General features: G+C 43.2%; 1 long non-coding RNA gene across 1 annotated transcript; it reads left to right on the forward strand.

Annotated features, from left to right (window-relative positions):
* Positions 1-368: 368 nt before the first annotated feature.
* LOC308574290 lies at positions 369-22,925 on the forward strand. Its single transcript, XR_014002448.1, has 3 exons — positions 369-713; positions 20,740-20,960; positions 22,857-22,925. It is a non-coding gene; the product is annotated as an uncharacterized lncRNA (long non-coding RNA).
* The last annotated feature ends 4,165 nt before the right edge of the window (positions 22,926-27,090 follow it).

Genomic DNA, 27,090 nt, shown 5'->3' on the forward strand with positions numbered 1-27,090 from the left:
TGAAAAACACTGTGCTAAGGAAAATCTATACTGCTATAACTGTATGTAGACTTTACTCTTGTTTTGGAAAACTGATCATGCAGGGTTCCAGAATACGTGCAAAGCCTGTGCTTGAAGAGAAGTCTGCTGTTCTCTAACTGAAGATACAAGGACCCTTCTGCCCCATTTTTAACCCAAATGCTCTTTTCCCTACCCATCTACAAAGGCTTCAGCTTCCCTTCTTGCAAGGACACTTTGTTGTACATAGGCTTCTACTGGTTACATACAGGATATATTTCTCTCCCATTTGTGCCCCTAAAGTGTGAAGTTTCTCTCTCTCAATCTTTTCATCTCCTTGAATCTCAACTGGGAATGTGTCTAGCCAAAGTACAATACATTATTTATTAGTCAGCAAGTGGGGATGTGAGACTACTGAATTTAATGTTGACAGTAGCCAAGGATACATGCTTTGCCTAGAAAACAAGGAAGAGCCGGGAATGAACTTTTACGAGCGCAAGGATAAATAGATTACTCTTAGGCATTGTAGCAAAAGTCTCTGGGAAAGTTCCTCTTGCCTCAACATCAACTTCAGCCTTTGATATAAAGGGGAACCAGCAAATTTGAGAGCAATTTATTCAGGCAGGATACATTTCTTGAGAAAGTATTGGGGATTGTTTATATCTACAGAGTTGGCTGCTCCTGTTGAACGTTACTGGGAAGAAAACTCTTCAGCTGTAAGTACATTATGGAGAAAAAGAGGAGTAGATGTTGTGGTCGCACGTTAGAAATCTGTCAAGTAGGGTGAACGTAAAATTTACTTAATGGAAAAACCTAAAGAAGCAAAAAGAATGAGAAGAGCCCTTGCGGTATTGCAAATCCATAGGTCACTTGCAAGTCATATGAACTAGAGGTTGGGATGGGAGAGAAATGTGATTCAGTTTACGCTTAAATGGCAGAGCCATTCTGAATGCACACTGCTCTGATTTTGCAATGCAGCTATCCAGCCAAGTAATGGGTACAAAAAATGCATGTACTAAAGTGTGCCTAAAAGGCATATATTTGTGAAAGGAAAGTACAAAAATTGCCATTTGGGGGAAATTCTCAGTAAAAATGTGTCTACTAGGCAAAATGGCATTGGAAAAGTACGTGGAATCCATACTAAAATGATGAAGAATTCCCCTCACACCCAGAAAGAAGATTTAGATGTTATATTTATTTAAAAATGATGAATTAGAACCTGTGCCAATTAGCTGAATAGTGAAGTGTGGGCAGGAAGAATCAATGGTTACATAACTGGTAAGCATCCTGCACCCCCTTTGTAATGTAAGCCACTACATTATTTACTCCCCTGGAAAAGTGAGTCTTAGGTAATTAAAGCCTGACCTGCACATCCGGACCTCACTGTTCAGTGTTCACCAGGGTGTGCAGGCCAAGTCCTTTTTAGCTCCAAGCCTCCAGGGTGGCAGCAAATTAAAGTCCTACCTTTCCAAATTGGCACCAAATGCTCTACAGTGTAAAGCAGGTGAAAACATGGAGTCCCACATGTCAATGAGGGGCTTCTCCCATATTCTTACTCAGCCTCATAAAAGGCAACTTGCTAAAGTCCACGTGATAGAGAGAGAAGGCACTGCAAAGGGCAGAAAAGGAGACAGAGCAGCCTTAAATACCAAGCTAGTTCTTAGCTCTGCCCTTTGGACACTCAGCCCTACATGGTTTCATGCCCCCACCCAGAAGAAGTGGCCACCTTTTCCCCTGGGGGGGGGAACCCACCTGTGCAGAAAGTAGGAACAGCGGCATTGCAAGGGTGGGCGGGGGGGAGGCGCCCCGGGGGCATATCTGTGGCGGTGAAAAGAAGGCACCCTGTGGGGTGCTCACCCTGCCACCCCCAGGCACGGTGGCAAGAGCAGCCATCATGCCGCCGCAGCCACATGTGGAGGATCCTCCGTTCGCTGCTGCAGCTGCAAGCAGAGGATCCCGCCACCATCCGTACGGCACTCGAGTGGTGCCATTAGCAAACTGCTATGTATGGTGCATGTGTGGCATCGCTACATACACTGTGCATGTGTTGCACGTAGCAAAGCTGCACATGCACCCTACGTAGCAACGCCGTGCATGCATCGTGCGTAGCGGTGCCACGCATGCGCAGCCGGCGGTTTGCCCTGTCCCAGGTGTCAGCCTTCGTTCGCCCCTGAGTAGGAACACAATTTTCATGAATGGAAATGTGGAGAACGAAACTTTAAGCCTAAGAAAATGAGAAACCACAAGTGACGGATTTGCCCATCCCTAGTCCCTGTGTTCACTTTTAGGCAGGCCATGGCACAGTGTGGAGGCCAGCAGTAACCATGCTCCTTGTACTCCTGGCTTCTTGCCCTCATCCTTGTTCTTTCCTGGGGTCTTATGAGGCAGCAGCTCCTGCCAAGGTAACCTGAGACAAGGAAGTGAAGGAGAGCAGTTAGATCTCATTCCCTGATGGAGGCAAGATTTTCCTTGCTCAGAGGTAGTGGAGAGCTTTAGTCATGAGGACCAAAGATGGTCCTCCACTCATCTTTATCTGGCCCTTAGTACCCTCCCCAAGCAAAGCCCCCTCCCCTGGCAACACCCCTTGATCCCATGTCCCGTCCATCACCGGTCCTTCTCTATATTCTTCTTGCACAACCTTGAATATGATAGTGACTCTTGCTTGACTAGATGTGTGCAAACCTCTGTCTTTTGCATGGCTAGAAAGTAGCCTACCATACCAAGGTAAGTGTTATATTCAATGATTTGCCACTTGTGCCTCTGGTCCTGTTAACCCCTGGCATGTGGCCCTTGAAAGATTACCCATAAAGCAATGCAGCTGTCAGGCTGGGGGGGGGATCCAACCCATGTCCTATAAGCACACCTGTGAGTTTGCCTCTTGAAGATTTAATCAAGATTTGTATTGCTTCATCAGAACACACAAGATTTTTAAGAACATTATAAGTTTTCCAATTCTCTGAGGTTGCAGTTCCCTTCCTCTCTATTTTCTCTCACATTTACAGTTAATCTTCTGCAGAAAAATCTATTCATACTACAATTGAAATTCTACATTCTTCAGAGCCAAGTGCTTTTTTAAAACCTCAATTAGAGTGGCTTTAAAACCCTTATTCCCTCATAGCAAAGATCAAAATCGTTCAAGAAATGCTAGTATGTTCCTACCTATAATCACTATTATTTCCTTAATTATGTTATCAAATGAGCACATGCTTCCTCTTAGCAATTTTGTGCATAAAGAGAATTAAGATTTGACTACAATGCTGCGTTGGGTGTTAATGCTTTTCCGTGGAGTTTGCAGTCGTCTTGGATCATTTTCTGGGTCTTTCATTCCTCTCCAACCTCAAGGGAAACAATGTCATTTCTCAGATCATCTGCACAACTTTAATAAATTGCAACTTTAAATAGAACTGGGAAAACTCATGTAAACAATTCTATGCCATCTGCTTACCAAGCGCTATCGACTTAAAAAGGAAGAATCATGGTGCAAAGTGTCATGCATCATACGAGTGGAAGCTGACACACTAGCCCCATTCATGCACTTTTTTCACATGAGCAAGCCTAAATGTGTGCCGAGGGAGGAATGCATGTCCCACTCGCCAGCAGCATCTTAATCCCAGCCAAATCCACCCACTGTTTTTCCACATTGAGGATGAAGATCTGGAGACTTCTAAATTCTTTTGGCTACATGAACTTAGAAGCTTTGTAATCACAAACTTTATGTTCTCGAGGTTCCCAGTCATGTAGTGGCTTCGAAACATGTCCCACTGACATGTTACAAGCCCCCTACAAATGTCCCCATTCAATGCATGAGGTGAAGCAAGTACACCCAGTGCATGGGGGCAACCCGGGGGCAACCACAACATGTGCTTGACCAATGGAACTTCCTTTCCCTCTCTTCTCCCAGCCATCCCTGCATCTCCAAAGCAGATTTAGGTGGTTTGTGGGGGGGGGAGAGGGGGTAAGTTCCATTGCATGAGAGAAAGTTGTTCTGCTTGTGCAATGATTTTGTTGGATGTAGGGATGTTGGAGAATTCCAATGGAGACAGAGGCGGGAGGAGCAATTGCCAGAATTTGAATGTTTCCCCAAAGCCAGGAAAGGAAATCCTGCAAGAGAATTCTCGCAGTATTCACTATGATGGGATGGGGGAAGTTTAAGTCCACAAGTCAAAAGAAACAAAGATAATCAAGCTTGAGACAAAACAAAATTACCGCCTCTGTTTCTCTCTCTCTCTCTCTCTCTCTCTCTCTCTCTCTCTCTCTCTCTCTCTCTCTCTCTCTTTTATTGTTGTATTAATTTAATGTACAATCTTTGCTCCAGAAGACTTTACATCCAAAGTAAAGCAGTGTATAATAAAACCTTGAGTCTCATGTTTACATTTATACAGCTCTTCTCCGATTCCCTTATTTTGGTATTCCTTGATGTTTGTCTCCTTCTTTTAGTTCCTTATTCTTAATCTCTTAGATCTCATATACAGTGGTACCTTGGGTTACAGATGCTTCGGGTTACAGACTCTGCTAACCCAGAAATAGTACCTCAGGTTAAGAACTTTACCTCAGGATGAGAACAGAAATTGCGCAGCGGCAGTGTGAGGCTCCATTAGCTAAAGTGGTACCTCAGGTTAAGAACAGTTTCAGGTTAAGAACGGACCTCCAGAACGAATTAAGTTCTTAACCAGAGGTACCGCTGTATATCTTTAACAATTTTTCAATTAATTCCCTCAACTCCCTCCCCTAAAACCCATTGCTTCCCTCCACCCATGTGCGATCTTCTTTACATACTGTTATTTTTTTGTTGTTGTGTTAACAGCTATTTATGTTTGTTATTCGATATTTGTTACAGTATTATCCTATCTCCTTGCACCCTTTAACCTATTTAACCTACTGGTCCCTTTCCTGTTTCTCTCTCTTTTGTGGTTGGCTGCTTTAAAAGTATTTTGTTCTGAAATTGTTCTATGGGTCTCTGGACTGCAATAAATATTTTTTTATTATTAAGTCCACAAAAGTTACCTAAATAAATACATTATTTTCTGCATTGTTCTTGATGTTTCCTTTCCACTTCAAATGCACTGAAATTATTTACATAAATAAACACGTTGCTTTTGCCCATAGAAGATTGTGAGATGAATAATCGTAGAAGAGGCTGATTTTAGTGGAATGGAGCTGGCACTCATTGCAGTGACTATAGGATGGGATGGAAACCGCTGCCTCTTTACATCTTCAGCTCTGAAAGGGAAGCTCGGGGGGGGGGGGTTGGTTGCTAGAAGTCAAGCACTTCTAATGTGAACTACTTATATCTATAATTGGATACAAGTCACTAGAGAGGGGACTGACTCTCAGGCTCTCCCTCTAAACACTTTGCACCCTTAGGCATTCCTATGGATACATGAAGAGGGCTTTCTTTTTACTGCCACTCATGACCACAGATGTATTTTTGTCAGTCCTCCTGCTTATGAAAATAAATATTACAAACCCCTGGTTTTTAATCATAGTAAATGTTGCATATTGATACGGAAGGGGGGGGGGCATGTCTTCTTATTTCCATCTGCCAAGCCCTTCCTCCAGGCGATGCCAGGTGACAGACTATGCAAACATGGACCATTGTCTCCTCAGGATGTGCTTATCCTTCTTGCCTTTCTCTTGGTCCGGTTAGTGAGAGAGACCGTGGACCGCTGCTCAACCCGAAAGGGGGGGTTCTGAGCTCTATCTCTTTTCCTTAAAATCTCCAGCCAGCCGCACCAATTGGGAGCCCGAAAGTAAGACGGTGAGACCCGGCTTGGAAAGACAGCCGACTCTCCGCAACGGGCATCTCAGTTGAAAGCAAGGGGCTGGAGTTCTTCTTCCGAACTTCCCGAGCGCCCTTACGGAGGGGGCAGGAAGGGGTCTGGCTTTCTATCCCAATCCCAGCCGCACTGGTCGGTGCCACGTAACACGTGTATCGTGCGTGAGCCCGCCTCCAAAAGCAAGGGGGATTTTCAGTTCGAAATTCTATCCAGGGACCACCCGATCTGGCACCGCATGGCGCGGGCGTCCAGTAGGGCCCCTTTTCCTGAGATGTGACGATAGGTAGGAGGTTGCCAGGAGGGATAGCCCATGAGGAATTGGGCAGGACCGGCAGAGTGGAAAGAGACCCCAGGTTAAAGGAAATAAGGAAATAAGGAAATAAGGAAATAAGGAAATAAGGAAATAAGGAAATAAGGAAATAAGGAAATAAGGAAATAAGGAAATAAGGAAATAAGGAAATAGGAAATAGGAAATAAGGAAATAGGAAAGGGAACGCAAGGAACCGGATAGCTAGAGCTCTCTAAAACCCACTAAGGAAGTTGCCAGGCAACTAGAAGCCCCTTCTCTTTACTATACGTCCCTGTACTAAGCATACCAAACCCCTAGACATACCAATCCTAATCAACCCCTCTCTTTCCCCCTTCTCTATCCCAGACACACACCCCCAAAAAAAGGAAAAAGCAAAAAAAAAAAAGCAACAACAGCAACGCATGCATCTATAAAGGGGTACCCAGTCAACCAAGCGTTGTGAGCCCTACCAGTTTGATTAACTGGTGGTGTGTTTGAAGAGGCAAGGAGGCTCATAAAACCATGTGGGACCTTCCTACTAATTTCACTTAATGAAGCCAAAGGTAGTGGCCCAACTCCTTGCAATAACCAACTAAAGGATGAGAATATATATGTTTACATGTTGTCTGTTATGTGTGTTGTCTGTTCCTTCTGTCTCTGGCAGACTGCCTTTCTTAAGTGTGCATAGTTTAAACTGCAAGCTTGCTTCAAAATTTAAATCTAAGGAAGCCATGCTGGATCTTAGCAGTCCTAAATAAGAGAAGATGAGAATGAAGTGTGCAAATGTTTACCCCACCTCTTGCTTTGCCCCAACTTTTGAGATTGTGAGTCTACAGTCTTATTTTGGAAGGTGCTGATAACCTAATGTTTCTGCTGCAAAAGCCTAGTTGAGCCAACTGCTCTCTCAAGCTAAAATGCAGTGTATGTACTTCATTAAGCATATGCCTATGAAAGTATGGTGTTCCTTCTAAGAAAATTATGTGAGTCCAGTTTTAACTTTGATTTGGTTGGACAGAAGAGTTATTGTAAGGCTCCTGATATCAGTCTCTATAAGACGTCCTGGCCTCTTTTCTTAGAAAATGCCCCCCCCCCTTGTTTCATTCTGTCTCTTTCAGGTTTTTTTTCCTTCTCCTTCTTATTCTGTGCCAGGTAAATTTACTCCCGAGTAAGCTTCCTTTAAAGGAAACTGCAAAGGTGGGGGGGGGGCATAGATTAGGCTTACTATTCCTCTGCAAGTTCAGGAAAATTGTTCACTCTTGTATTCCTTTTAAATCAAATCTATGGCTGTTTAAACTATGCTTTATAAGAGATCCTCTCCCTATCTTAGGAAAAATGTTCACTTCAGTCTTTAAAGATAATTTATCTAGGAACTTTCACTCTTTAGTCTAAGGAAGTAAACTCTCACTCAAACTAGTTGGGTACTTTTATTTTCCTCTTCCTTAGTACATGATAGGCGCATGGTTTGTGATAGGCGCATGGCTTGTGATCTCTTCCCTAGTTGTGTCTGTGTACATAAGTATGTGTGTGTTTCTGGTAGTACAAATCTTGCTATGAACCCTGTATTTTAGGGTTGGACTAGATGACCCCAGGTCCCTTTCAACTTTCCCAATTTGTGGCTGATGAGTTGAAATTCAGCCCAGATTTGCTCTTTGTTTTTTTAAAAGGTGAGAGGTGAAAGCCATGATGTTTGAAGCAGAACTGGTGATATCAGGCATTTAAGTGATTACAGTGTTTATCATTTTGTCTATTATTTACAAAAATCAGACTTAAAAGTCTACTCAAAGTTTAAGCACATACAAATGGATAATCAAGTAGAATTAGCCTTGACCAATCCTGTAAATAAAGGGCAGTAAAATTTGTCTGCAAATGGTAAGGCTGAAATGACTGAGAATGTTAAAAAAAAAAAATTCCTATGAATTCTAACTCTCTGGCCATTTTTACTCATAAATAAGAGACCGGTTGATTGTTCCGCGAATGACCAGATAAAATGACCAATAATGATAGCCCTTTCCTGTACATAAAGGAAGCACTCCTTTTGCTTGGGCTGAAATTGCTAGCTTTGGTGAATACTTAAATTGCTGAGTTTCTTTTTTTTTGTTTTGTTTTAAAATCTAACCCTATTTTTAAAATCTACTCCTTACCTTTCCCTTCCTTATTCTAATTGAGCCAAAAGATGCAACATTTTCAATGGTATAAAAGGTTTGCTGAGACATGAACTCTGCACATGCACAGAGGCTAGATCAGCTTACAACAAAAGAGAGAGAGAAAGGAGGGGGGAGAGAGAAGGTTTGGAGAGAGTGAAACCTATCCAAATTGCCTTATGTAAAACTTGGAACCATTGAGGGAAATCACCCTTAATGTCTTGCTCCAGGGGCTACGTAAGACAAAAGGTTCGCCTCCCAATGGAATTTAAATTTTATACGTGGTTTTTTTTGGTGTGTGTGTGTATATGCCTATGCATTTTAGGAACAGCATTTCCTGACAGACCTCTCACATGAAATAATTTTCCCTTTTAACAGAGTGTCCTTTCTTTTCTCCCACAGCACAAATGATAATGAGGGGATACAAACAGTGATTTAAATACTCTATACAAAGTAATTGCATTTGTTTTCCTTTTGTCTTTCTTCCCTTAAAGCCAAACAGTCACTTTCTTTCTGTTCAGCAAAACAAGTCTGATTCCCTGCTATATTAGTTGATTTCCTTCTATCTCTTTGTGGCTTTGACATTTTTTAGGTTACAAATAATCTGTTTTCGTTTATTAAGTTCGTTTTATCAGTTCTTCCATTATATATATGAAATTAATCGAAGCACAACCAAACATTGTTTGTGGAATGGTATTTGTTTACCTTTTTGCCTGAGCATTTCTTATTAATTCTGTCATTTTGGCTAGTGCAAGGTACCTGCACAACTTTAAATTGCCATTCATTTTTCTTGGTATTAACTCATTTCCCAGTATTCCGCTATTAACATTACAGCTGATGTCGTCACATCATTTGGGATGTTAAAATGCCAAAACAGATTACTTCAGGTTACTTCAAGTTTCTTATTAATTGCGTGTCTTAGCATTTATTTATTTTTGGTTCCTCATAGGTCATTTTGTGTCTGTGTGTTCTACTTTGGGGACATGTTCATCACATGTTGAAAGTCAGTTTCATGAAGTTCTTTTATCAGATAGCACATGGTGAATTTTAAGTTTTTCCCCATTGTTTTCCCATTTTTTAGTCCAGTAGTAATCTGTGCGGTTTTGATAATATCTTTGTATTATTTAATAATAATTCTTTTCTAAATCTGATGTCTTTGTGTCAAGTCTGTTTTCATCTGACTGGTAATCTAATTTTTTGCTTTCTTTTTTTTTAACCACCTTTGTATTTTTTTTACAGTTGTCTTTCTATACATGTGGAGTAATTTTTATTAAGTGAAGGAAAGCAAACAAACTTAGCAGATAATAACAGTAATTATGTGGAAATGTGATAATAATATTGAAATAAATAAAATGCTTAATGTGCTAAGATTTTTTATTATCTGCAGCTTCCCTCGGAAAACTCAAGGACATCCTTTTTGCCTTTTGCCCCTTCCTTGTCTAACTGTGTGTTTAAGTCCCCAAAACCCTGCCCCCTTACAGGATATCACTTCTACAGATGTACAATGATGAAAAGCAGCAACAACCCCTCATGGCAAAGGGGAGGAGTTGAATTGCAAGGACATTTTCTCACTTTTGAACCTTAAGACTGTGCTCCAGGATTCAAAAGATACATACGTAAAAGATCACAATTGTGTCAAGATATGCAACTGATATTTAATTAGGTTTTTTTGTGTATTATGTGTTATTACGTAGGAATGTTGAAATGTGTCTGACAGTGTGTTATTTCCACAAAGGGGGGGGCGCGTATTTTTGTGTGTAATTGTTTTTATGTTTTATGTCTTATTGCTTACACACCAATGGAGAATTCTCATGCATTTTATACTTTCTAATAGCTCACACTATTGTGTAGTCCAATGTTTAGATCAATTTATAACCACATTGTTCCACCTGGCACTATGCCAACCTTCCCTACCCATTTAAAAAATTGTGCTAAAACTTGCTTTACGAAGGAGAAGCTTCTAAGAAACATGAAGGTGGATATGCTTTGGTTTAGCAGGAAGGATCCCTTATAGACTTAAATTGACTTATTTGGACAACTGCCCTTGTTAAGAATGGTTTTCTTTTAACAGATTGGTTTGAAGAGTTGAGAACCATGGGGCAAGATAAATTCAAATTGGACTCTACTGGAATTGGACACGTGTATCCAGGCTGCAACTAGCTTTTGGTCCTTTAAGAGCAAGTGGACAACTTTCCATGAGTGCGAGACCAGAGCCTGCAATAATGAAAAATCCCATAGCTAAAGGCCAAGGCGAAGACCTCTCCCTCACGAGAGGTCCAAACCTGTGCCAGCTATGGTGAATGCCAGGCGACATGGTAAATTGAAAGCCCTGAGGGGATTCAACAGACAGGATGTGTTGCTGTAGCACTATGTCAGTGTGAGACCACAGAAGAGCTAGCTTGACACCTGAGAAATACACAAAAATGGCGAAGGACAAAACACCAACTGCATTTTTCAGTCATTAGTGGACCTTCCTGCTAGGTGTAAAGCATAGAACACTATTGAGTAAATGGTCTCTCCCAAAGTGTTAGAATGCCACAAGTAATTTAGCAACAAAATACAAGAGGTGTTCTTTTATATAATACCCTATATGCAGCTACCTGCACTGCTATACTTGCAAATGACCGTAAGAGGCATGGCTTGCAAGTCCCTTTCAGGTTTGCATAAAGCCACACATCCCATTCACCGAGATTTAGGGTGCGGAGAAAAGATTTGCAAGTTCTTACAGAACTTTAATGCAAATCTATCTCCGAATGGGGGACTGATACGGAAGGGGGGGGGCATGTCTTCTTATTTCCATCTGCCAAGCCCTTCCTCCAGGCGATGCCAGGTGACAGACTATGCAAACATGGACCATTGTCTCCTCAGGATGTGCTTATCTGCGCATATCTCCAGCTCTCTGCATATTCCCCCCTCCCTCCTCCATCCAGCTCTCTGCATATTCACCCCTCCCTCCTCCATATGTTAATCTGTGTAACCCAACCTCTTAATGTATTCATGATGTAACTGGGATGTATTTTGCACTGTATTCTGGGATATGGAGGGAAATTTCAAAAGTTCATGTCACCCCTTTCTCGGGGTTCAATCTCGCCTTGAACCTGTTGCGCAATAAACTTGGATCTTCTGCAGTTTGCTCCTGCGTCCGGCTGAGCTCATTTTCTTCCGCAGGGACCCACGGACTTAGTCCGATGAGCTGGGTGGCAGAGTAACCCCGCACCCAGATTTTAGCCGTAACACATATATTCCTCATTTGTTGCTTGGCATAAAATCTCAGTCGAAACATCTGGCACACCCACACGCACAATTTAAACTGTTTTGAATGTGTTTATCCATTTCATTCCCTTATTTAAAATACAAAAAATGCTGCTTTTCAATACCGCTCAAAGCGGATTAGGCAAAAAGAAAACATAGCATAAAAATTAAAAGACTAAAATTAAATCGTACAATATAAACAATCAGGGGCGCGGACTTATAAAAAATATTGGGGGGGCCCGGGAAAGCTCATGAATAATAAATAAGCTCATGAATATGCAGATAAAGTGGCGCCGCCTCCTCGTGAGGGAATAGGGGAGAGCGTGCTGCGCCTATTAATCAGCTCCGAAGGAAATTGGGTGGAGCTTTTGCTCGGGAGGGAGGGCAGGAGGCATGCAGCCCGACCCTGTGCATTTTGGGCTGGGGGAGGGGCGGGGTTGGCGCTCTGCTGGAGGGTCGCCCGAGATTATTGGGGGGCAGAGCCCCCCAAACGAATTTTTGAGGGGGCTCGGGCCCCCTCAGGCCCCATGGAGTCGGTGCCTATGTAAACAATAGAGTAACCCCCAGGAAGTCACAGACTGGCCACGTCTTGTGTGAAAAAAGAAAGCCATTTTACCTGTCGTGATTTTCCCCTCTGTGAATTCTGGGAGCTGCAAAGAGTGCTGAGGCTTCTGTCCAAGGAGTAGGAATTTATTTCCTATCTATATTTTATATTTAGTTAAAATAAAATAAAAAATTCCTTCCTGTAGCACCTTAAAGACCAACTAAGTTAGTTCTTGGTATAAGCTTTCGTGTGCATGCACACTTCTTCAGATACACTGAAACAGAAGTTGCCAGATCCTTCTATATAGTGAGAAGGTGGGGAGGGGTATTACTCAGAAGGGTGGTGGGAATTGGAGATTGGCAGATAGCTGAGATGAGCCTGTTGACGACTCTTAACGACTGTAATAGGTCTTACAGGAAAAGGCAAGGGGTGAGAAGGTGAGAAATGGCTTAGTCATGTATAATGAGATAAGAATCCAATGTCTCTGTTCAGACCAGGTCTCTCCATTGTTTTAAGTTTGGTAATGAGTTGCAATTCAGCAGTTGCAATTATATTTAGTTTTAAAAGATGTTTTAACTTGCATTTCTTGTTTGCTACCCTGAGCTCCACTGGGAAGACGGGTGGGAGATAAATTCAGATGATGACGGTGGTGGCAGCGGCGTAGCTAGCCACTCGAGTGCCTGGTGCGGGGGCATGTCCTGCAGCCAGGGATGGGGCAAGCCTCTCCGAAGCTTGGAGCCTCTCTGCTGCCTCCCCCCACAGCTATAGGTGCCTGAGGGAGAGGCACTAGGCAGACGCAAGTCCCACACTGCCATTTCAGGCACTGCAGAATCTGCAGGTGCCTAAGCCACCACATTACTCCTAAAAAGTTTCATGAGCCCATTTTTTTTATTTAAAAGCTCATTTTGCGTGTGTGTGTCCCCCCCCCCGTACTGACACTCGGGGCAGACCACACCCCCTGCACCCCCTTCCTCCGTCACTGAATATATGAACAGCAAATATGGACAAGCGTGGCGCTGTGGTCTAAACCACTGAGCCTCTTGGGCTTGCCAATCAGAAGGTTGGCGGTTCAAATCCCCGCAATGAAGTGAGCTCCCGTTGCTCTGTCCCAGCTTCTGCCAACCTAGTAGTTCAAAAGCATATCAGAGTGAGTAGATAAATAGGTACCACTGTGGCGGGAAGGTAAATGGCGTTTCTGTGCACTCTGGCTTACGTCACTGTGTTCCGTTGTGCCAGAAGCGGTTTAGTCATGCTGGCCACATGACCCGGAAAGCTGTCTGTGGACAAATGCCGGCTCCCTAGGCCTGAAAGCGATATGAGTGCCGCGCACCCCATAGTCACCTTTGACTGGATTTAACCATCCAGGGGTTCTTACCTTTTACCTATCAACAGCAAATGGTCAAATTTTGTTCTTTTCAAAAAGATGTGTTTTTCAAGAGAGAAATGTGTTTTAGTTCATCAGTAGTGAATATTTTGCCTTCTCCTTTGTTTATCCAGTCAGGGATCAGTGAAATGAGACCAAGGTTTCTCTTTATTGATAGTACTTCAGGGATTCTTCCATGTCCATCATCTCTTAACACATGCTTCATGAAGGATTTCCAGTGCACCCAGATTCCCTCTGTGGGGAGAATATCCCTGCCCTGGTGAGGAGAAGGGGCATCAATTGTGCTTGAGGCGTCATCCTCAATGGATGTAAGAGATTTAATTTTTCAAGTTCCCATTCACAGAAGATAAGTGTGCCCCGACACACCATTTGGCAATCAATTGCTTCTTCATTCCTCATCAGGGTACCCAACATCATCTATAACTTGCTGTTGTAACAAAAGATTAGCAAGCTGTTGCAAGCTCCATTCCTACCAGGTGCTGGTATAAATTATCCTACCAGCAAGCAGACTCACAGCTTTGGCCATATGTTCATGGAAACAGCAAGGCAAGGAAGTGTGTGCAGGACTGACGCAAGGTGATGGATGTGGAATTTTTGGAATGCATTACTACAGCACCCAAAGAAGGGGGAAACCTGGTTGGAAACAGAAGTGTCTCTTGGTATTCGCTGCACATATGGGATAATAATAATAAAAAAATCCCCAAATAACACTGCTGCATCTTATGAATTATTAGATATAGTGCAGCTGTTAGAAAGATGTGATGGGTAGTCTATCTGGAGAATGCAGCATAGCAGGAAATGGACAAGAACAAAGACTGCTTCCATCATATAATGCAATATTCATGTGCATTAATGCAGTGTCTCGAATTTGCATAGGAACTTTTTTCTAAAATCAAATTTATATCCTGCCCTTCCTCCCAAAGGAGCTCAGAGTGGCAAACATATCTGTAACAAAGATTAAATAAAAATTTTAAAAACCATTCAAACCTAAGCAAAAAAACAATGAAATGCATGCAACCCATTAGGCGTCTAAATGGAAACAGAAACTGAGGTTGCCAGGGGCAAGGGTTTGATAGGTCAAAATGAAGACAAGACAGCATCTTGGGATAAAAATGGTCACCACTTTATTGGTTATGGATGTCAGTAGGCTTTGGCATAATGATTGGGTATGGATCCTGAATTGACCTGCCCACTTGCTGCTTGATTAACCCTTCAGGGTCAATCCTGGATTTAAAGATCACTCTATGACATGAATCAGTTCTGGGCAATTCCTCCAGGACACCATCGGGGGAGGTCTATGACCTTTTAGCCCCTTTCTGGGTATTTGTACAGAAACATCCCCCTGGCTCCTTTACTGGGGTACCCTGACCAGAGCGGGTGGGGGGCTGGTTTCCTACCTGCCCCCTTTTACTGAACTAAGGATCCAACCCAATGCCTTCTCCACCAACAAGTTGTGATGGTTTCTACGAGGTAGGTGAAACCTCCAAACAGGCCCAATTTTGTATTCAGGTGAATTCCTCCATTGCCCCAAATACAGCGACTGAAATGCTCCATAGCAAGGTCTTCGGTACACCCTGCCCACTCACCCCGGGCAGGGCCAGAATTATAGGGTGGGAGGGTGGGACACCCAATTTCGACTGTGCTGATGGCTTAAATGAGATTAGGGTGGAGCTGGTTGAAGCCAGGTGGCCAGCCAAGGAGATCCACCCCTGCAATTCCTGCCTCCACATTACCCTGTTAATTGGGCTAACAATGATTTGAAAGGTAATTCCCACGTAGCCTCCCACGTGGTTTCCCGGCATGCTAAACATGTCCGTTGACCGCACAGGATTAAAGCATTCACACACCCAACTCATCTATGGCTGCACTGGGACGCAGTAGCTGCTGCCTTGTTGTCAACAAGCATTTAAAATAGTACAATTATGGCCCTTTCCTAATGTCAAGAGGCAGAGTGTTCCATTGTATGAGTGCTGTCACACTAAAGTGGGTGCAGCCATCAATAGGAACATGGGAAGAGGCTTTATACTGAGTCAGACCTTTCTGCTCTGTTTCATTCAGTACAAAAGATCTCCATGATTCCAGGCAGTGGTCTCTTCCAGGCAAACCTGGAAATCCCAGGAGTTGATCCAGAGACCTTCTTTGTGCAAAGCAAATACTCTTCCATTGACCTTTGACCCCAAAATTTTTGCCTCGTACTGTAGGTTAGATACCCCTCCCCCCCATACACATGTCTATTCTCCATCCACACAGGATTGTGTCATTCTCATAATTCAAGGATATTCGTGCCAGGCAAAAGCACCCAAGGAAGGTGCAAAACAGAGAATGTGAGGGGTGTTTGATGGGAGAGAAAGGATGTAGTCAATCCCAAGGCCCAAATAATGAAGCCTAGAGGAGTCCATTCCTGAGGTTCCCCACCCCCAGCATTAACAGAAATGGGAGAAATTGATCCCACCTCTGTTAGCCATTTCTGAACATTCAGACCACTACAGACCCCCTTTTATGTTTAAATCAGGGATGGGGAGCGTAGGGCCCAGGGGCTGAATGTGGCCCTTCAAGACTCACACTGTGGGTCTCAGGACTCTCTTAGAACTATAGTCCTCACTATAAGCCTGGCTGGAATGTGTCCTTGAACTATGATCATGCATCTTGCTTGCCCAAATGGGGAACAGAGAAGGGTGTGCAAGTGTGTGTAGAAACTAGCCTACTGCAGAAAGGTAAAACTTGGCATTCCTTACTCCACCTACATTTGCTTCTGGCCCTGCCCACTTCTGGCACTTGGGCCTCTGGAAGGTTCCCTGTAAGGGCGTATGGTCTGTGGGTGCACAAAGATCCCACTTTAAATAAAGGTTATACCACTGTTTATCCAATTACCAGTGTTTTGCCTCTTCCAGGTGTGGGCACAATTATCTACTTGAAATCAAAATTTACCATGTACTAAAAGGTTAAAATCCACTTTCCCATTATTGTTCCCCACCCTTCCTTCTTGCTATTTGGAGCTTGTAAACATCATCACTGCAAACAAAGTCCCTGATTAAATGCCAAATGAATTCATGTGAAAACAAATAAATTAGGAGCAGCAGATTGCTTGAAATGATTCCTCTGCTAATGCTGCAGTTGTGGCACGGGGGCTTGCGAAGGTGGAAGGCTCAGCTTGCACACCAAGAAAATAGGCTATTCTGATTAGCAACCCGAAGCTGGTTTTCTAACAGAGCGCTGTGGGAGGGGTGGAGCTTAATTTATATGCAACTTTTCCACAGTAGATGATGCTCAAAACAACTCACAAGGACAGAAAAACCTGTCAGTGTGTCTCATTTTCCCAGTCAAATTCAGTTTGCATCATGAGTCCAACAGCATTGCAGGGGGTTAGACTGGATCATCCTCAGGGCCCTTCGAACTCTACAATGTTATGATTGAATGATACACATTTTTGCACATATTACTTGGCTGTACTGCAAAGTTTGGAAAAATCAGGGTTTGGGTTTTTGCTGTGTTTTAGGTTGTGTGTTGTTTTGGGAAGTGTAAGTAAGAGTCTGTATTAAAATGCAAACTGAACTGAATCTACCCATTATCTGCTTTCCCAAAAGACATTTGAGAGAGAAAGAGACAGAAATTGTGTGTGTGTGTCAGTGTAAAGACAATGCATTACAAAACATCACAAACCCAAATGAGGCAAATTAAACAAGTCTCATTCAATATTATCATGAAATAAGAATATACAGAAGCAGAAGCAAAATTAACAGTAATAAATAAATACCTAATAAACATTAGCCAACATGCAATAAGCGTTATCCAATAAGCATCCCAGGCACATACCAGCATTGAACGATAACATGCTTCCAATATGCAATCTAGATTCTCAGCAACTAGAAATAAAGCCAGGTTGCATTAAAAATAGAAGTCATGTCAGTTCAGCATCCAACTGATACTTAAAAGTACCCCAAATAAAATAGAATCTCACTGCCTCTTTTCATAGGTAAATGGGGTGAGCAGCATTCTAATCCCAACGTGCCTTTCCAAAATGGAACCCACAAATCCACCAGCTGCTAAAATAGGTCCAGGAAGAGCTTAATAAAAACATAGAGTCCTGCTAGTTCGGAATTCAGGTCCATCAAATCCAGTGTCTTGTTTCCAACCATGGCCAAGCAAATTGCCCAAGGTCTCAAACTCTACCACTATCATGCCCTCCAACATTTCTTCGATGAAAGTAGGGACATCCTATTCAATTATTATTATTATTATTATTATTATTATTATTATTATTATTACCCTGTCCATCTTACTGGGTTGCTCCAACCACTCTGGGCAGCTTCCAACATATATAGGTAAAGGGACCCCTGACCGTTACGTCCAGTCACGGACAACTCTGGGGTTGCGGCGCTCATCTCGCTTTACAGGCCGAGTGAGCCAGTGCACAGCTTCCGGGTCATGTGGCCAGCATGACTAAGCCGCTTCTGAACCAGAGCAGAGCAGGAAAAGCCGTTTACCTTCCCACCAGAGCGGTTCCTATTTATCTACTTTTACTTAGATGTGCTTTCGAACTGCTAGGTTGGCAGGAGCTGGGACCGAGCAATGGGAGCTCACCCTGTTGCGGGGATTCAAACCACCAGCCTTCTGATCGGCAATCAGCTTAGACCACAGCACCACCTGCATCCTTTCCAACATATATAAAAACATAATAAAACATTAAACATTAAGAAACGTCCCTATACAGGGCTGCTTTCAGATGTCTTCTAAAGTTTGTATACTTATTTATCTCCTTGGCTTGTGAGTCGCATGACCTCATACCCTCCAATGTTTCTCCAATGAAAATAGGGACACCCTAAGGAAAAGCGGGACATTCCAGGATCAAATCAGAAACTGGGACAGCTTCTGTAAATCTGGGACTGTCCCTGAAAAATAGGGACACTTGGAGGGTCTGCATGGCCTGTGGCCACAGCATGCCCTCGGGCTGTGAATGCGCTTGTCCAATGTTCGGTGGAGGTTGGTCCATTAGGGCAAAGGGGGTGCTGCCAGCCCCCACCTCCCTGCCTTCTTATTTGCAACTAGTGCAGGGGGGGGGGTTGCCCTTGTAGAACTCAGCATGGAGGAGGAGGGCGAAAACAAGAATAAGATTTCCTCTGGCTATCATTAGTCTGGCTTCACTTCCTGTGGGCCTCCCTTCCTTCTGCCCCATCAGTACCAATGAGCAACACCCACCACTGCTTGTGCCAAGGGTAGTAGGGGAGGAGCAAACAGCTGCACAGTGGCGTAGCGTGGGGGTGCAGGGGGGCCGGCCGCACCAGGCGCAACATCTGGGGGTTAGGGTTAGGGGGCGCAAATCCATGGGTTAGGGGGCACAAATCCACGGGTTAGGGAGTGCAAATTACTTGCCTTGCCCCGGGTGCTGACAACCCACGCTATGCCACTGCAGCTGCATAAGCCATGCTGGCTCATTGTCTCCAGTCACGTGCTTTAAATATATGGTGAACACGCAGCCTTAAGCTTGTGCCAAAGCTAGACCCCGAGGTGGTTATCACCTGTGGAAGCCAAGATTTCTAAAAAAAAGCCCAATATGGAGGCCTACTGGCCAAAATATTGGGAAATGATTGAAAGAGTTGGAGATAATTGGAAGCTCCAAAGCCAGGATAAATTAAAAGGTAAGGTGCGAGATTGGTTACATTATGCTCAAATTCAAGAGGTATTCAAAATGGATAAAAAAGTGGGTTTCCAGTTGGAGAAATCGAAACTGGAGACGGAGTTACTAGAACCAAGGACTAAGGTACTTTCAAGAATGTATGACTTGCTGCTTAAATGGAACACACAGGATGAGACAGTTAAATCTGCTATGATTAAATGGGCACAGGATGTAGGACACAACATTATGTCTGAGGACTGGGAAAGGTTATGGAACACCGGTATGAAATTCACGGCATGTAGTGCCTTGAAAGAGAACATTATGAAAATGGTATACCGGTGGTACATGACCCCAGTCAAGTTGGCTAAAATATATCATCTCTCTGATAATAAGTGTTGGAAATGCAAGGAGGCAGAAGGGACATTCTTTCACCTCTGGTGGACCTGCCCGAAAGTAAAGGCCTTTTGGGAAATGATACATAATGAGCTGAAAAAGGTATTTAAATATACCTTTTCTAAGAAACCAGAGGCCTTTCTCCTGGGCATGGTGGACCGGAAGGTGCCAAAGAAGGACAGAACCTTGTTTATGTATGCAACCACAGCAGCTAGGATTCTCATCGCTAAGTTCTGGAAAACACCAGATTTACCCACACTGGAGGACTGGCAGACGCAGTTGATGGACTATATGGAGTTGGCAGAAATGACTGGCAGAATCCGAGATCTGAGCGAAGAAATAATGGAGGAGGACTGGAAAAAATTTAAGGACTATTTGCAAAAACATTATAAGTTGTTTGAATGTTAAGATAGCGCACGATTAAGAAACATTATGCTTCTGCATTTTATTTTAAGCAAATGATAAAGTAAGCATTGATGGAAAAAACGAGACATATTTGAAACAAAATATTATGTTTATTAAGAGTCTTAAAATTAAATTACAAATTTTTGAAATTGGTAACATATTATATTTAAAGGTATAATAAGATGAGAAATAAGATAACAAATTGCTGAACTGGCTAGAACAATGAATGCAATGCTGAGAGGATGTGAGGAGGTCCAAAAGTTGAAGGACTGTTGAAGGACGTTAAGGAAAGTTTCTTAATATTTTTTCTTTGTCTATTTTTCTTCATATACATATATATAAAAAATGTTTCTTGTATGTTGCCATGTAAACAAATTTGTTAACCTGTGAAAAGAAACGCAATAAAAAATCTATATTAAAAAAAAAAAGCTTGTGCCAAAGCCGATTTATTTTAAGATGTGAATCTCGCTTATTACTCTGATGTTTCTGTGGGAGATATTTCCAGTGGATAGTGCCCAATATAATAGAAAGATTAAAAGCAGAGTGTGGAAGTGGGTAAAACAAATGAATTTTAACAAACAAACAGTGAAGCACATGGTACATTTCAATAACAGGGTAAATTGACTCCAGCCTTTGCAAGAGTGGAGATGTTACAGACGGTGTGAAAATAAATTGGCTAACCTGGTACCTAGGAGTAAAATTGTGCAGGAGCATTTCAATAAATCTCAGGGAAATGAGATGTATAGGCTCGCTGCAAATTGTGCAGTTTCCACTTTCTTTTAAATGGTATTGGCTATGTAAACAAGATCCTGTACATTTCAGCTTTTGGTTGCCGTTGTTATTGAATAAACAAAACATGGAATGGGGAGTAGAAGAAGATGAATTAGCAGGAGTGCTTTTGCCATTAATTGGCAAAGGTTTGCTTTCGTTTCCACGATTCCAGGTGCTATTTCAAGAGCTCGGCTTGTTAGACACTTTGCTCGGTTGCCGTGCAGAGAAGTGGATGATATATGAACACCAGGAGTGGCAAACGGGGGATGCGGAAAATGTGTTGAAGATGGATCTGGAAAGAGACAGATGGCAACTCATACGAATGCCACAAAACCTGTTCATCACAGGAAAATCTGTACATGCGGACAAAGCCAGGCATGCCACTTTGTAGAGGTAGGAACAGCAACCCAAAAATTGATTCTTATCTCAGCCTGCCAAAGCTCACCCCTGGCGTGGCTGTCACCAAATGTTTAAACTGATAGCCCCCTCTAAAGCAGCTTGGATTTTGTATGTTTAAATTTGCTCTCCCAAAATGTTGGAGGGTATGACATCAAGGTCTGTGGTTTCAATGAATAATGCCTTCCAGGCCTGTGTAAGGCGACAAAGAATCATAAAATTGTAGCATTGGAAGGGACCCTGAGGGTAATCTAGTCCAACCCCCAGCAATGCAGAAATAACACATATGCAGTGGTGGCTGGTGCCCTTTGGAACCGGTAGAAAAGAAGCCAGGGAGCCCAAACTGTCGGTTTAGGCAGAGCCAACTAATTCTCGTTTTGTCCCCATTCTCTTCCCTGCTGAATTCTGCAAGGGCAACTCATAGTAAGCAGCAGGAAGCAGAAAAGCCACGCCAACCCTGGGCTGGTTGTAAATAAGAAAATAGGCAGGTGGGGACTGCCCAGAGACATATTGAGGTTGCCCAGGGCATAATGCCCCAATTTCCCTAATGGACCAACCTCCTTTACACATAGAAACATAAAGAGGTGCCTTCTCCCAAGTCAGACCACTTGTCCATCTAGTTCAGTATTGTCTACACTGACTGGCAACGGCTCCTCGGGGTTTCAGACAGGGTACACTGGCAGCCTGTAAAGGCCAGGGGTTGCATCTTGGACCTATTTCCATGCAAAGCAGGTGTTCTACCTCTGAGCTGTGGCCTTTCCCAGGTGACATCTGCACTGGGGATGGGGAACCAAATTTGTCAGAGCACGTATTGGATTCATCTTCACCTAGTTTGTTGGAGGAGATGTCTCTATAACTGTGCCATTTGTGGGGCAGGGTGCCCCACCTCATTACTGTACTCCCTGCTTCCAAAGCAGCCAATTTAAACCAAGGGATGACCACACTCCAAAAAAAAAAAGTGGAGCAAACTCAAGTAATATGACACAACCCCATTAGCTTAGGTCGCTTGTCCTAGTTTGTTATCCAGATAAGGACTCTTGGTTTGTATTCTTGGAAGGTTTAAGAATCCCATCTGCTCATCCACACCAGCCTATTGAGTCCCATAACCAGAATTCAGTTTGGGGCATTGATAAAAAATCAAATCCAAAAAGAGATAGAGGCAAATCATATTGTCCTGCTGGTTTTATTTAAATAGCTACGTACCTGCTCTCTTCCTCTCCCACATCTTGTTAAAATGTGGGTGATACAGACTAATCCCAGAGCCAAGGTCAATTGACTTCTTTGCTAGGTGGATTATCACAATGTCTGCTGATCAGCCAGAGATTTGGGATCATTAATGCTTCATTGCCTTCATTGATTTTTGTTAAGTACACTATCAAGGAGGTACTCCAGTGATTTGAGTGTATTGAAAGAAATGTCTGATTTTCTAAAATTACCAAAATCTCTCCCCAGCCCCCCTTGCCTGCCACCCTCTTCACAGACCACTTTGCCACAGGCTCTCTTCAAATTCTGAAAAAGGTTTGGCATGGCACTAATTTTCAGGGATAGCATAACTTGTCATCTATGCTCTGGTAACCTCTAGGTTATATTATTACAAGGTGCTGTACATGGGGCTGCCTCTGAAGATGGTATGGAAACTTCAGCTGGTGCAGAATTCGGCAACCAGGTTGCTCACCAGGGCAAGACATATTACACCGATCCTGGTCTGACTGCATTGGCTGCCAATGAATTTCTGGGCTAAATCCAAAATGCTGGTTTTTTGTTTGTTTTAATAGTTAATACATCAGTTCATTTCAATTGACCATCTTTAACAATAGTTGAAAAATTACAAAACATCACTTTAAGTTCGTCAAATTTTCATATTTAACTTTTACCTCTTTATCTCTTTCTTAGCAAATCAAAAAGAAAAGGACCAAAAGAAGAGGGTGAGAAAAAAGAAAGGAGAAAGAGGAAAAGGGAAAAAAATCAAAAAGAAGGAATTAAAAGGGGGAAAAACACATTTGACTTCTGATTAGACTCATTGTATTGTTATTTCTATTATTTTTTCACACACAGTTCCAAATTACTGTATTACTTTCTTTGTTTTTATCAGATACCAAAAACATTATATTTCTTATTTTACAAGAATCATTCTAGTTCTGCCAGGAGATCTTTATTTTTACAATAGTTTTCCAGATAGTCTTTAAAGATTTTCCATTCTTTCTGTTCTTTCTGTTTTGGATAACCTCTGACTCTCCCTGTCATCATGGCCAACTGCAGATATTCTATCATTTGGACCTGACACTCGTTTATTGTAGGTGTTTTATCACTTTTCCAGTTTCTTGCAGTTAAGATCCTGGCTGCAAAGCGTGTTCTCACTAGCAGAGAGCACGTGTTGCGGTTGGGGAGCAGGCCACCATCATGATTAGGCAAATTTGGAGAACCCAAGCCGGTAAGGGGTTAAATTGGGTTGCTGGGGATTTTTCGGTGTTGCTAATTTGGAGGAGGAGACAGAGTCTATAAATTGAGGAGTTAGACTAGGGGACGTCCTCTTGGCCGTTTTGCATCGGATCACATGGAGCACTTGGACAATCTTCTCATTGTCTGGTTACATTTCTTTATTTCTTTATTTCCCCTTTCCTTTTAATCCTCTCTAGTCCCTTGAATAATTTAATTCCCCCCTTTTCCTGTTCGATTTCCCACCCCACCCCTTACCCTGCCCTGTGGGAAGATTCTCCCTGTATCTGTGGCTTGCCTTTCCCAATAGGGAGAGAGCCCCCATTAGGGGCTTTCTTTCACAAAAAGGTTTCCTCCATTTTGCTTGTTGAAATTGTGGGGCTAGTCAGGGCTGTTCCCAGCTTAGCTGGAATCACTTTCGTTTATAGTACCCCGAAGGTTGGCTTTATTTTGAGTGCGTGCAGCGCTGTTGGCCAAATTTTATTTTATTTTATTTTAATCATATTTATTAAAATTTCCAATAATGACAGAATAGAAAAAATAGAAAAGATAAAGAAAAGAAAGAAACAGAAAGACCAATTTTAAACCCTTATTTTCATAACCTTCTTTCTGGGACTCCCTCCTTCCCCTCCCGACTGTATTCCCCTTTCCCAAGTTGGTTCCACAAGTTCTCATTCCCAATTTAAACCTAATATGTTGTGCCTATTAGCCAATTTAAATTACAATCTTAACATCACTCCTCATCTTTAACAAAATAGAAAAAAATAGTTTTTCCCCCCCAAGATCTACCCCGTTTCCTTCCACAAATTTCCCCTTTTTTTCCAAAACATATTAAATCAAAATACCAAAGTTATATAGAAAGATAAAAGATAGAAGAAGATTCCAAAAGTTGGTTACATAGCCTTTGGATTCTAGAGTTCCCCCTCCCTTCCCCGGTTTAGATTCCCCATGTCCATCAGTCTGTATGTTGTCAGCCTGGAGGTCTCAAGTCCACAGCCAAATTTTCCTCAATCCGTCTTGCCGGTTTTCTTTAAATTTGCTTGTTTTGATGCTGTTTAACTTCAAAAATCCAGTCTAATAGAGGCCTTTAATTTCCTTTGGTCATAGTTGCTCCTCCCATTGTTCTTTCCGTGGCGTAGTTGGTCCTTTGCTCTTTTATTTCTTACTTTCTCAGGTTTCTATCTTGTTCAGCTGCAAAACCATTCTTATTCCAAAATCTAGTATCTCTACAGAGATTTGTTATTCAGGAACAAAAACTTACGTCCAGTTCCTACCTTGCTTCAATAGAAAAATTCTATTGTGTTGTCACCTCTGTAGACAAAACAATATTTCAGTTTAGCTGCTTTCCCAGGAGATAAGTCCTGTACCCATCCCAGAGTAGTTTTCCACATACGCCACTTGTAATGTCCCAAAGCCCCTCTAGGGGGGTTGCAGTAACTTTGTATGCTCTAATCCAAAAGTCAAGTTGTTGTTTCTTTTTCCCCCCGACATTTTGTATCCATATTTATGTCCAATTGTAGCAAAATTTACCAGCAAAATACTTATAACAAAGTCCTCTTTATGTTTTCAAGATTTGACAGCTACTTTGACAGCTGTCAAATTCTCCATCTCTCTCCGCCAGATTCTCCGAATCGCCTCGGTTCCCAGAGGGGGGTTGCCTTTTCCCTCTCACCCTCGACTTTTCTCCTCCAGCACAATTCTTGTAATATCCCATCGTGGAATTGATATTTTTTGTCAGCAATAAGCTTCTAAATCGATCTTGGTTTCTCAGTCCTTGTTTTAGCATGTTTACAATCAGGGAGGGGACTGACTTCCTTTTTAGATCCCCCCCGCTCGTGCCGAATCCGAAAAAAATTTCCTTTTTTTCTCCTTTTATACCCGGTTACCCAATTACTCACGGGTTGTTGTTAAATAGCCGAATTTTCAATGGAAGAAGCCAGCGCTCTCCGACGAATGGCATGCGGCTGCACTCGGCAGGGGAAGCGATAGACTCACAGCACCACGCCGCTCCCCGGCACCCGATCCGTAGCCTTTAAAAAGGCTCCTTCACGAGTCGGGAGGGCGCTAACGGTACCAGCCGAGTCCCCACATCCACGGGCTCCGTGCCCGTGGTTTTTAAGGGTCCCCGCGTTGCCGGCGCGGTAGGACCCAGCCCCTGCCAAGCAGACTCCCTCCGGAGCTCGGAGGGAGTCCGCCATTCGGCGATGGCGCCAACCCGGAAGTCCCTGTTGGCCAAATTTTAAGCTAGCCTTGGGTGGGAGCACTAATTTGAGTTCTTTTAATATTGCTATGAGACTAAGATTCTCAAGAGCTGAAGCAGGGAGGCCCATTCGGCCTGCACATAACTTCCAAGCCTAAGTCTGCTACCGGTAGCAGTTAATTGTTAAGTCTCTGACACGTGATTCATTCTCTCTATGTATCTGCTTCCAGGCCCAGTTGCTGCTAATGTATATCTGAGGCAGACAGAGGGCCCCAGAGGCTCCCTGTGCCTCCAAGGACTATGAGCACTCTGTATATGCTCTTGAACTATGCTGTTTCTGAACAAGTTTATTTTCTTTAAGTTTGTTTTGCTCTGATAGTGGCAACTGCCTTTTTAGAGATGAGCCATGGTGGCTTAGTGGCTAAAGTGCAGGACTAGGACCTGGGAGACAGGGTTCATATACCCCTCTTAGCCATTGTTATAACAAAACAAAACAAACTGCTCCTTTTGAGCTATTCTGTTGCTGGGTAGTTCGGCCCATTTGTGATAAAATAACTTTGGGTTTCTTGAAGGGGTGCTTCCCTCTAAAAGGACAAGCAGGGGTACCCGGACAAGCTGTGGGCTACCTCAACTTTGCTATTTCACTGGAAACATTTATGCCTGGCCTAGAAGGTGATCCTAGGGCTTTGCCCTAGAATTCGATGGCCTGGAAGCGTTTCCGGCCCGAATAGTGTCCCCATGTGGTCCATGAAGCATTGGTTTCACTGGGTCAGCGCATAGTGCCGGTAATGCCTAGGTTGCAGGATTGGTCCCTGTATGGGACAGCTGCATGCTCCCCCATTGCTCTACCTGGACACTTAGGTCCTTTTGGTGGTTACCTCACTGTGAGGGATGTAACGGGTGCCACATTTGCAATATGCAACTGGGAGAAAGCACCTTTGCGTGCCCGCATTGCAGTTTGCTCTGTGCGTTGCAGAGCACGGCGCTGCACGGGCTGCAATTGCATTGCATTGCTAGGAGATTTGCAGTTGCATTGCACGGAGGGTGTGTAGTTGCATTGCACGGAGTGTGAAGTTGCATTGCACGGAGTGTGTTGTTGCATTGCACGGAGTGTGTTGTTGCATTGCACGGAGTGCGTGTGCATTGCACGGAGTGTGTAGTTGCATTGCACGGAGTGTGTAGTTGCATTGCACAGAGTGTGTGTACATTGCATGGAGGGTGTAGTTGCATTGCACAGAGTGTGTTTTTTGCATTGCACGGAGTGTGTGTGCATTGCACGGAGTATGTAGTTGCATTGAACGGAGGGTGTGTGCAGGGCATGGAGTGTGTAGTTGCATTGCATGGAGTGTAGTTGCATTGCATGAAGGGTGTGTGCATTGCAGGGAGTGTGTTTTGCATTGAACGGAGTGTGTAGTTGCATTGCACGGAGGGTTTGTGTGTGCATTGCACGGAGTGTGTAGTTGCACTGCACAGAGCGTGTTTTTTGCATTG

Source organism: Podarcis bocagei (genome assembly GCF_964188305.1).
Source record: "Podarcis bocagei genome assembly, chromosome: 15".
NCBI classification, from domain to species: Eukaryota; Metazoa; Chordata; class Lepidosauria; order Squamata; family Lacertidae; genus Podarcis; species Podarcis bocagei.